Source organism: Vulpes lagopus, chromosome 23 (genome assembly GCF_018345385.1).
Source record: "Vulpes lagopus strain Blue_001 chromosome 23, ASM1834538v1, whole genome shotgun sequence".
In the NCBI taxonomy this organism is placed as follows: Eukaryota; Metazoa; Chordata; class Mammalia; order Carnivora; family Canidae; genus Vulpes; species Vulpes lagopus.
The window spans coordinates 27,142,356-27,154,692 of NC_054846.1; the positions used below are offsets into that span (position 1 = coordinate 27,142,356).

General features: G+C 40.1%; 1 long non-coding RNA gene and 1 other non-coding gene across 2 annotated transcripts in view; one reads left to right on the forward strand and one right to left on the reverse strand.

Moving 5' to 3' along the window:
- LOC121481368 overlaps positions 1–12,337 on the reverse strand; it is an 89,206-nt gene that overhangs the window by 53,901 nt on the left and 22,968 nt on the right. Inside the window, exons 3-6 of the long non-coding RNA XR_005985265.1 lie at positions 5,213–5,359; positions 4,504–4,686; positions 3,536–3,732; positions 2,804–2,993 (exon numbers count right to left, since the gene is read on the reverse strand). This is a non-coding gene — a long non-coding RNA (uncharacterized LOC121481368). The remainder of the gene's footprint in view (positions 1–2,803; positions 2,994–3,535; positions 3,733–4,503; positions 4,687–5,212; positions 5,360–12,337) is intronic.
- Positions 6,067–6,257, forward strand: LOC121481694. The gene has a single exon (XR_005985365.1). It is a non-coding gene; the product is annotated as a U2 spliceosomal RNA (small nuclear RNA).

Sequence of the window (12,337 nt, forward strand, 5' to 3'; positions counted from 1 at the left end):
CCCATTTACTCCTTGCTCCCAGCCATGACTATCCTGGGCAAGAGTCTCGAAACCAGAAAGCAATAAGTGAACAAATGCGAGACCTCAGGCAACTGGACATCCAGAAGGCCATTTAGTGCACTCAAGTGCAGTGGAGGTTAGCTGTGCCGGGTGCCTGACAGGATATGGCCAGATCCTTGGCACCGTCACTTCAGTCAAGGAATGCACACAATAACTGTGAAATATTTTGATGGTATTGATCCTGAACACTTCTTTACAAAATAAATTAGTATCTGAGATTCCTCATGGACCCTAAGAGACATTTATAAGTAGGAAATCTTTGTCAAGCTGAAGCCAAATTGGCTAAAGAATCTGTCTAACTGCTAAACTGGAAGGGACTTCATACTCTTGAAAATACCCCAGGTACATTCATGGTGCAGGCATCCATGGCCTTTCATCATTCTTTTTCTTTTCTTTTCTTTTTATTTCTTTTCTTTCTTTTTTCTTTTTCCTTTTTTGCTTAAACCTCAAAGACAAAGTTATTTAGTTTTCCCACTGCACCTTCTATTAACTTCTGATTTATTTGATAAGAAATATCCATATTATGACACTCATAAAACATAAAACAAACTAGGGTTCTAGTCCATGGTAAGGTGGTGCGTGTAAAGGCTCTAACTCCAATGAAAGAGGATCTGTAGGGTTTATTTCAATATATGGCCTGTGGGCACCAGCTGGGGAGCATGTTGATTTATTCATAAAATAAGCTATGATATTATCATAATAATCTAACACATCTTGGAACTTTGGTCCTCCTGCCTTAAATATATACTTCGTTTATCCCTCCTAGACTACTCTTACATAGTGCTCTTAAGCTTGTATATATATTCAGCATGAACACGAAGTGATATTATTCATCCCAATTTCACCACTCGCAAGGAAGTCCCCTCCAATGAGATGACACCACGGTCTGCTGCTGCGGAGAAAGAAGGCAGACATCTCTCCTCACTCTATCAGTTCCCTAAACTCTCATCTTCAAGAACATGAGAAAAAGGCATCCAGTGTGGCAGAGTGACAGGTCAGAAGGTCAAGGATCAATACAGTGATGTGTGTTGGGATATTTGCTTGATTAAGCGAGCTTCATAAAATATTTAAGAAGGTGTATACTTACCACTTAGGAAATAGTAATCAAATGAACAGAACAAAGTAAAATCCATTCTCAAGTTCTTGTTCTAATAGAAGTAAACAATCACAGGTAAAAGGTACTCTTTGAGGAACTTCACATATACTTATGTTTTATGGGAATTCTCACCCTGCCTATTTAGTTTCTGCTAACCCAGGAGTTACTATTAAAGCTATTTGGAGTTCTCCCACTGCATCGTATTTAGGCAGTGGTAGGAAGTAGCCCAATAACATGCTGGGAAGAGGGGGACACCCATTTGGGTTGACAAAATCCACTCTAGTTAATCCTCAAAAGTGAAATTTCTGCATCCTATAATAGGAGTTGCTGGGTATTTGATTAAATACCCCAGGTATTTGGTCCCCAACCTCCTTTCCATTTCTCCCTCCAACTGGCAAACATGAGAATTTAGACCAGAAGAACCTGAAGAAACAAAGTGTGTACTTTAATACAGAAATGCTTTTACCTGCCTTCCCTGCTGTGAATGAAATGGGCTGGGCTTTCAAAATGTTAGCCAGCTTAACTCCCAGTTGGTGGCACTGGAAAAATGTAGCCATGCAGTCTTACTGCTCTGTTTCTGTTCTTTAACTACCAACTGGAATATAATAGAGGAGTTGAAGGGGAACAAAAGAGAGATGAATCCAGAAAGAATCCAAAGAATGACAACAAAGCAAGCAAAGAAAATGATAATGAGTCAAAGACATTGTGCTTGCCAAAGTCAGCAGCCCAGACTATTTTCACATTGAAGATAATTACTCTTCCATTAATTGCCACTTTTTCCCTGAAAAATTCATGATATTTCACAAACTACAAATTATCTGTGGAAATTCATCTTTGCGACATTTTAGGAAAAGTCATACCAATGTGCTTAACCCAAAGACAGATGTCTACATTCATGTTGCTCAGACATGGATAAGATATATTTTACGTAGTGGAGAGGATTTGGGTATAATGGAAAGAGCAGTGATGTTGAAAACACTAATATTTTTGAACTGGAAAGTGAGTACCTGGCCACTTTGATGGATTACAGGATAGGTACCAAATAAAGGGGCCTAGGGACCTGTGTCTCCTCGTATTGTATCTACAGGTACCTGAGCTTCCTATACGTCCAGTTCCTTCATCACTGCTCCATTGTCTTTGGTACTTGTTTCCTTCTCAGGCATATGTGAAAGTATTGCAATAGTAAACACAAGGCTGGCACTTACCATGAAATCTTTATTTCCCATTTTAGTTTTAGAATACTTCCCAAGTACGCCATCGTCTTTGGTTTGTTCACATTTAAGAGTTCACACTTCCAAAGTTAAACCTCCTGGAAGGTTAGAAAATAGTGTGCCTTTGCCCCCCTTAAGAATTACAATGTACATAATTTATTTTTATTTAAGAATGTTGTATGATATACTGAGTTACAATTTTCCAAGCTGAGGACAGAAAAACAGTAACAATAATATAATTTGTACATAAATAAAATACATTATTAAATAGCCTAGCTTTCAATGCCTCAAATTGGTTACAGTTTAGGCAGTGTATATAAAGCTTTATATTACAGATTTCCGTGTCAAATTGACAAATGCAAACTTTCTTGGGGCTGGGATAATGCTAAATAAGATCAAATGTAATCTCATTTTATGAGACATGATAAAATCTTACCTCATCAGATGGGACATCCAGAATGTCGCATTTTCCCTGTGATTTTATTAATAAAGCAGAAACGGCCTTCTAATAGCTACTTCTTCCTTCAAAGCCTTGTCTCTCTGGGTAGTCAGAGTCAGGGTTTGAGCTAGGTGATCCAAAGTTAGAATGTAAATTATAAACAGTTTTTGTTGTTGTTTCTGCCAGTCTGAAAGTTCAGGAAAAGGAAGAAAAAAAAAAAAAAAAGAACCAAGAATGTTCTACTGAAGAGCAGAAAGAAAAGCTTACTATTAAGATAACTCTATACATTCCCATGTACTCACTAGCAGTTTACATTTTAACTTTCTCATAATCAGTTTTTGATCCCAAGTATTAGAAGTTAAATTACACCTACCCCTAGACATAGCCAGGGGTAGTTGGGCAATTTTCCACTTTAAGACCTGAATTATCTTCCTTTGATCATCTACTCTACTCAAATTCATTATAAAAATGACCAATTTACCATCCCACTTCACATGAGGAAAAGACAATACTATACACTGTGGTTCCCAGGACAGAGCAACCAAATGCTACCTGGGGACAGATGAACATGATAGAGCATGTATGAGTAACTTAAATTTTCCAATTATTCTTTATAAAACAATTGCTATACTGGCCATTATGAGTTCCAAAAACATACACTTAGAAGCATGAGCCATTAGCATACGTCATTTTCTACTGGCGGAAGCCAGCTCGCAATAAATCTCTTACCTTGTAGAGAGATGGAACAGCACAGGGCTCATAATAGGATGAGTGATGCATGAAATGTTCTTCAGCTCACTTCCCCTGGGATTTATACTTCCAAACCTAGGAACACCGTCTGCCTGCATGGATGGAATGCTAAGTAATGCAGTACAACCACCAGTGCGTTATGTATAGCTTTTCAACTTTTTGAAATCTAGGAGAAACTGTGAAATAAGTAAACACGTAAGCAAGCATGTGTCTAAAAATTATGGCACAAATTGGCTGGAAAAATACACAGTTCAAATAAAGAAGATTCGTAATGAGCATGTGTTTTTAAGTAAAACTGTGTAAATAATATGCTTTTTCTTAGGAGCTGAAGGATTACTGCACTCCTGGTTATGGGTTTAAGACTGAGGCTGTTTTAGGGGATCCCTGGGTGGCTCAGGGGTTTAGTCCCTGCCTTTGGCCCAGGGTATGATCCTGGAGTCCTGGGATCAAGTCCCACATCGGGTTCCCTGCATGGAGCTTGCTTCTCTCTCTGCCTGTGTCTCTGCCTCTCTCTCTCTCTCTCTCTCTCTCTAGCTTGCTTCTCTCTCTGCCTGTGTCTCTGCCTCTCTCTCTCTCTCTCTGTGTGTGTGTGTGTGTGTATCTCATGAATAAATAAAATCTTAAAAAAAAAGACTGAGGCTATTTTATATTGTACAAGGAAATCACTGGATCTTAATTACAGACAAAATGTTGGTCAGTCAAATTTTTTTCAAAAGCATTCAAAGGAATGAAGAAAAAAAAAAGTGAACCTAAGAAAAAATACATGAGAAAAATCTTGTATACTCAAATTCTCATCCAATTTGCTCATTTAATTTTGTTTTTAAATTGTCACTAACTTTTTTAAAGGCATAGCTTCAGATGAGATTTGCTTCCAATCTAAATTTAGCCCCCGTTCCTCGTGTCATATTTCTTCAGGCATGAGAAAGAAAATCAATGCCTCTACTCACCTTTGGAAGAATTTCACTGCCAAGTCTCCATGGTTCTATGGGATCCAATAATCCGTGGCTCAGTATTGATTTTTCTGTAACACCTGTAGAAACAGCCTCTCCTTCCTTTTTAACAAAATATAGCAACAAGAATCGTGTAGTTTCTGAATGAATTAAACAGAGGCTATTAAGCATAACTTCATCCTGCAAGGAAACGTGGGTTGTATTTTCAAAAGAAACATTACATTTGCTCAATATTTTGGAGCTATTTAACAACTTTTTAAAGATAACGTCAACACCTACTTTTAAAGATAATCTGCACATAATTTCTTCAGGTATGTGGTAGCTAACTTGTGTATGACAAATTGTACTTATTTTTTCTAAGGAAATAGACACATGGTAAGAGACAGATCAGTAAACCTCAATCCCCAATTTAAAAATGTCTCCAAAATCAAAACTCTTTTTGCATATGAAAAACCACATCATGTCTTTAAACACCTAAAGTTTTGATAAAAATATAGGATGACCCTTTCAAGCAGTGGAATAGAGTAGACCAAACCCTAGGAGAGAGAGTACATTACACTTTGGAAGTATTTTATGGCTCTGAAAGAGTTGGAAGAACAGGCAAGAGCCACCAAGCTTCCCACTTTCCTTGAAAAACAAAAACAAAAAAACCAAACCAACCCAGACCAAACTCCAGAAAGTCATGTTTCCAGCATTCTTCACACACCTGATTTAAACCTCAAAGGTATGAGTCTCCCCCTGGGCAGACTTCTTTGGGCATGTCTGAATCTATCCCCCGTAGCCACTGTGTACGCTGAGTGGAGTCACTCGAGTTGGCAACCCACTCTGTCACTCACTCCATCAGCCTGAGAATCTGCAAAATAAAAATGCAGTGTTAAAAAAAAAAAAATTCCTTTTACATTTGCTTTTCCCAGCAAAATCCTAGAGGAGAAAACACAAAGCAGGTTGTTTCTCACAATATATGTGACATCTTGGTTAAAAGTGACACGACCATGTTGCACTCTGACAGGTTTAGTGCTTGGAACTGACAGACAGAAGCCCGCAAGAACTACCTTCCTGCCACATATATTTAAGCTCATATTAAAACCTTGATTTGATAGTCCCTTGATTAGCTTGAGCAACAGTGAGTGCTACTGCCTTTCAAGTTCATTATAAATTATGCTATTTCTCACATTACTGTCAATTTAAGCTCCTGTTTTACTAAAATGCAGTCATTTAAACACTCATCAAACCTGTGCACATTTCTGAGTTAAAGAATTAGATCAATCCAAACTCCAGCTCAAGGGAGAAGTTCCATTGTTTATCAGGCCATGTCTACACTGGCTGAGCAAAGCGCTCTGTTCAGAAGGAGAAGCGCCTTTGGCAGCTAGAGTCTACATAGCTGACCCATGGATGCTCGGGTGGAGCTTCTTCACCTAATTACACACGTGCAATGAAATTACTAAGCATTTGATGAAAATGACCCAGGATGACAAAAAAGCATGGCATGATTGTTGTTCTAATTTATTTACATGGCAGTCATTTAGAATATAATTCAAAGAACCTATTAAAAAAATAAGAACCACTTCTCAGCCTTTTGGCTAAGATCAAGTGTAGTATCTGTTCTTATCAGTTTAATATCTGATACGTCCTCTATCCGAGGACAATATATTAAATGGATTTTTGGAGCAGGGAGATGGAATAGGAGCTTGCTCCATCCACTCCGCGCATCGACCTGGTATTGCAGTACTTCCAGGGACGGTGCACCCCCTCGGGGGAAAAGACCGGCTGTCAAAGAGAAGTTCTACCTTACGGAGGGTGTGGCGGTCGTCGGGCCTGGGGCCGGCTCCTCCCTCGTCTAGGGCCTCTGTCGCTCAAGGTGATACGCCTTGCTCTTGGTGCGGCCCCTAGGGGGCTGGCTCTCCAGCCAGGCTTTGGCCTAGGAGTTTACCAGTCAGTCTTTTCCTCGTTCTCCTTGGGGCGCTCTGACACCAGAGGTCTCCATCCTCTGTCTGCCTGCGCGTAACGTTCCGGACCTTTGGGAACTCTAATGCAACCGTACTGCCTCTACAGATCCGGTCGGAAGGAATTGATGTATTGACTCTTCCTATCCATGAACACAATTTCGCTCCTTTCCTTTCCTTTCCTCCTTTCCTTTCCTTTCCTTTCCTTTCCTTTCCTTTCCTTTCCTTTCCTTTCCTTTCCTTTCCTTTCCTTTCCTTTCCTTTCCTCTTTCTTAAAAAAAAAGAAAAAGAAAAAGAAAAAAAAAAGAACACTTATACTTCTTAGGCATGATGAACATGGGCATTGAAATAGTTGACGACTCAACATTTAGTCTGACCCAGGTTGTATGCTTCCCAAACAGGACCGTGGTGGCGTGATTTTAAAATGCAGTACTTTTTCCTAAATGGTCTAGGTTAGGCTTTAACCCCTGACTTTACATTTGTAGGGGGAAAGCCTTCAGACTTCAGATAATTAAAAACTTCATTTAGACCTCCCAGAACAATGGGCCAAAACGGCAATTGATATTTTGCAGGAAATATTTTATACCCTTCCAACCTGCGCCAACAAGATATTATTAACAACTGTGGGTGCATTCTATTCTGGGGACAGGTCAATGCCCTTGTATCACCTCGAATTTTGAGGTCTTTTCACCAATTTTTTAAATAAAAAGATGTTTAGCAGAAATATTCTATTAGTAGCTATGAAATTATAGGTTTCTTCCTCCATCCCCCCAAACACACTCCACCCTGTGAAATAACAGATACAACATTAATCACCTTTGGAATTTTACCAGGCTTCTCTCATGGGTGAACTAGCAGGGCTGGACCAAACTGCCTTGAAGGAAGGAAGGCCCCCTCACCTCCATGGAAGCCTTTAAAGGCTGTCACAGATCACTCATTCCAACTCTTCAAAGAAAGCAGGAGACAGGATTTAAATGTGTGGGAATCCATCCACACCATCATCTATGAACCATACTTTACTTCTACCAATATCACCTCCAAATAAATTTGCTACATCGAAGTCCAAACCTCAGTTTCTCTAATTCCTTGGACTGCAGGAAGGATGATCTCTCATTTTTTTGCTACTCCCATTTTCCGATTTTCAAGAGCATGGCCAGTCTGTCTGTTTCTGTTTGACAAGTGTTCATAGGCTAAAGCTCCTTTTTGCTGGGAGCAAAATTCCACCTTCAGACTGAGTCACGGCAACAAGTTAGTCGACTGACTTTGCAAAATACCACTCAAATTCTGAAATTAAAATATATCTGGGATCCCTGGGTGGCTCAGCGGTTTGGCACCTGCCTTCGGCTCAGGGAGTGATCCTGGAGACCTGAGATCGAGTCCCACGTCGGGCTCCCTTCACGGAGCCTGCTTCTCCCTCTGCCTGTGTCTCTGCCTCTCTCTCTCTGTCTCTCATGAATAAATAAATAAAATCTTAAAAAAAAAAAGGAAAGAAAAAGAAATCTGGGCTGTCTAAGAATCACTTTATTTAGCAAGGTCCATCCAAGATAAATCAAATCTAGTATCTCCTTGTCCTGTATGAAACCCCCAAGAATGTCTGGATATAAAACCGCTGTCAATGTTTTGGGCACACAATGTTGAGTACCTCATGAGGACAACATAAAGCAAACAAAGGTCCTTGTGGTGCTTTCTGTGTGCTTGGCACTGTTCTACAACACCGTATGAGCTCACTGACTACCCGCTAACAACCCTATAAGGCAAGCTCTGTTATCTTCCTTTGAAAGAGAAAACAGAGTCAGAGGCAACGAGGAAGTTGCCGTGGATCACACGGTAGGAAGTGGTGGGGCTAGGATTTGAATCCAGACAGGCTCCCATCTATGCTTTTACTTGGCTTCTCTCCTTGCCCAGCCATGCTAACCAGACTGCTGTCATTACGGACAAGGATTTATGTCGAAAGGTGATTCTTTTAAATTGGTGCTTTCTTTCCTATATAAGTGGAATTAATTTGCCTGGAACTAAAAGCTTTACTCTGTGAACTGTTCTGGCCCCTTGGCTCATTTTTCTGCTTCTTCCTTGGAGGCATTTTCTTCCATATTGAGCCAGCATCTCCTCCTTTCAGAATAAGTTGGATGTCCTCAGAAGCAAAACTGTTCCTCGCTAATCATCATTTCAAGGGTACCGTTTACTCCTTTAAAGCTTATATCTTGGAAGATGCTTACTGAATGTGGAAAATAGCAAATAAAGAAGAAAATGCAAAGATAGAAACTGCTAATTAAATAGGGCCTCTGAGTAGAGCATGAACCTAATCGTTGCCTCATGGAATTGGACCTACTGAAGTCAGATCCTGACACTACCTTTTACAAGCTGGACAGGTTGTTTTTTTCTCTCTGTGCTTTAGTTTCCTCATCTTTTTTTTTTTTTTAAGATTTTATTTATTTATTCATGAAAGACAGAGAGAGAGAAAGGCAGAGACACAGACAGAGGGAGAAGCAGGTTCCCTGCAGGGAGCCTGATGCGGGACTCCATCCTGGGACCTGGGGATCACACCCTGAGCCAAAGGCAGACGCTCAATCACTGAGCCACCCAGGTGTCCCTTAGTTTCCTCATCGATAAAATGGGCATAAAAATAGTACCATTGCTCAGGGTCGTGAGGATTAAATAAACTAATCTATGTAAAATAGTTTGACTCAGTGCATGGCTCGTAGCAAGCCCTCAATAAATACATGTTGTTGCTATTACATTTAGTTGGTCGCTGCAACTAAGCCTAGCCTTCAGCTGCCACTAAGCACGTAACAATCAAAAGTTTTTGCTATTTGGGTGTGAAAGTATTAATAGGGATTTTAGGAAAATCGGTTGTAGTCACAGGAAATCCTTTCAGCCCAGGGACAATTTAGCTTTAAGAATTCACTGTGACAGATCTCTACAAATAATTTCATTCCACTTTATTTTGCGAGAGCACAGGCAAATCACAGAATATGACACAACTACTTAGAAAGTTATCAGAGCTCACAATGTTGTCAGACACCTAACCTCAAGCACCAGGAGCAGATTTTTCTATATGGCAAGGTTTTAAGTAACTTGAAAGGATTGCTTGCCTAATTGGTTTTTTTGTTGTTGTTGTTGTTTCTTTATGTCACAATCCAGATTTCAGCCCAGAGTTACTGAAGTGAAAGTGACCTGGACAGTGGGGAGGTGATTCTAACAATTGTGCAATTCAACAGGAGCCAAACTGTCCATGCATTCAGCTCATCTGTGTCTTTCTTTAGTCCTTTTCTTTCTCTATATTCTAAAAGCTTGGGCTTATGTGTAAGTCCCAACTCTTTGAGGCCACATGGGTGATGTAGAAATGGCTGCTTAGGAACGTGAAATAGAAATTTCCATTGTAAAGAGAGCATAATGCAAGTACTAGAGGAAAACGACTCATTGAGTGAGCACTTGCAATTGAGCTATTCGGTAAATGTTAGACAAAAGGAAAAGAAACAGATTGAAACCTTTCTTCCTCTTGGTTCTAAAAAGGACCCCATCACCCGAGAGAGACAGACAGACAGCAGACAGACAGAAGCCTGGAGGCCTAACAGGAGAATCATGGAGAAGCCATTCTGGGTAAAACTCACACTTTTGCCCGGATATCCCAGGGTACACAGGACTGTGATGGGACTTGGGGACTTCTTGCTGGTCCCCAGGGGGCTAGGCGTGAGGAGAGTGCCTCATTCCCCAGCACCTCAGGGATGGCATATTCCTTGGCGATCCAGAGGGGAAGCAAGTATGGACGGATAAAATAGCACCTTGGTCAAGACGTGAATTTTTGAATAAAGAGTCCAATGTGCAGCCTCATCTGACATAAAGAAAGTAGACAGAAAATAGAATGGAGAAAGAAAGCACACAAAATCTCAATTTTTAATCCTACATCTTTGCCTGGGAAAGCTTCCTGCCATCAACATGCAGAAGGCATGGACTCATAAACTACCCAGGCCAACTGATTTCCGTTCTGAAATGAGATTTTAAGCAAATGATTAGCCTCCAGTTCTCTAGATGAGCACGGCATGTCCCAGAAATACTCACCTGTCTAAAACATCATGAAGTGAGGGACAGTTCTAGCATGAGAAGTCATGGAGGGAGAAGGTGCTCCAAGGGTTAGAGAAGAAGTAAACTTCCTGACAGCAACTCAGTCATTAGAAGGTAAATGGAAAGGCCAGGAAATGCACAATGACTCCTATCTGCAAGAGATGCCACACCCTCCACTGGGAATTATCCATGCAAATGACAGGGGCACGAAGAGATGCTCTCCTCACCATTCTGCCACCAAGAGGATGTGGAGAATAGGGGGCAGCAAGAGGCCAAACAGCACAATCTGGTTTCTTACCTGAGATGATGAACCATCCATAGCAAAGGAAATGGACCATTAGAAACTTTGTAGGAAGGGTATTCACTCTGTGCTCAGGCTTTCTATCTGCAAGCATCATTAAGTCAGCTGAGCCTGGTACCAGGCACAGAATTGCCCTCAGAAAGTAAAATTCTTATTTTCCTGTGGCAGTCTTATTTTTACATGTTAGGGTCTTAAAATCCTTTAACTTGAGTGATTTTATTTTATTTTATTTTATTTTATTTTATTTTATTTTATTTTTGTAAAGATTTCTATCCATCTATTTGTGAGAAACACAGAGAGAGAGGCAGAGACACAGACGGGCTCCCAGGACCCTGGCATCATGACCTGAACCAAAGGCAGATGCTCAATCACTGAGTCACCCAGGCGTCCCTAACATGAGTGATTTAAAAAAGGATTCTACTTATTTCAAAAAAAATAAAAAGATACTACTTATTTCATATCAAATCAAGTACCAACAAATAACATTGATTCTTCAACACCAAACCATCTTCAAACGCCAAGTGGAAAGTTTACAAAAGAAAAAGGAAAAAGAAAAAGAAAAAAAAAAAAGATCAGATTTACGAGGGGTCCTCAACTGGCTACTCTGCAGACCTGCTGTCATTCCTCATTATCTTTTTTTAAGTCCCCATACAAATTCAACCCAGGTGCTTCGGTTCTTAACAAAATGAATCTGAATTAATTCTGATCATAAATTTTAATGAGACAACACTTTAGATCCTCTCAGTCATTCCAAACGCAAAACTTATCTTTTTCTGTGGCAAAACCAGAAATTCTTTTCTTGGGAAACCTTGATCATTTCACCTCTGCGGTTTTGATATAATCAACCAACGTGCATATCAGTAAGGTCAGAGGGGACAGACCTGGAATCTCAAGCTTCCTGAAACTTTACCTACCTTCCACAGTTACATATTTCTCATTCCCTTTTGTTCACAAGTTTTATAATTTCACAGAATTACAAGTCATACAGCCTGACACCAAGCTTGATCTTGCCATTATGCTTGATTGTTCAAAATTACACTAGTTCCAGAATGTTGACAGAATTCCTTTCAATATTTTCTCTGCTGGTTTATTAAGTGGCAATGTCATACTTAAAGAAACGATCATTTCTGGGGCCACTTGTTCAATTCTTTGAAGACTGACATCACATTAAAAAATGTTCCCCCCGAATCTTCTACTATTCTTTCTATCCTCAGTATATTTGACATGTCAGAAATAATTATAAGTGGCTTCCTAAATACGGGAGACATTTTTCTTTAATATTCTGGAATGGATGAGCGCAGGATGGCTTTGTTATCAGCTTCACTCTGGTTGGAAATATGCATTCAGCATCAGCAATATCTCACGAAAAAGCAGAGACCTGCCCTAATGTCTTGGATTTCTCTTTCTGTGAATCTGGCTCTACCTTCCAGGCACTGTTTGTTCCTTACAGATAATTATTAATGGCAAAGGCTCTTCTTCCTTAGAGGTGTCCTTCACCTTCTCATGCCGCTTTTCATATAAACAT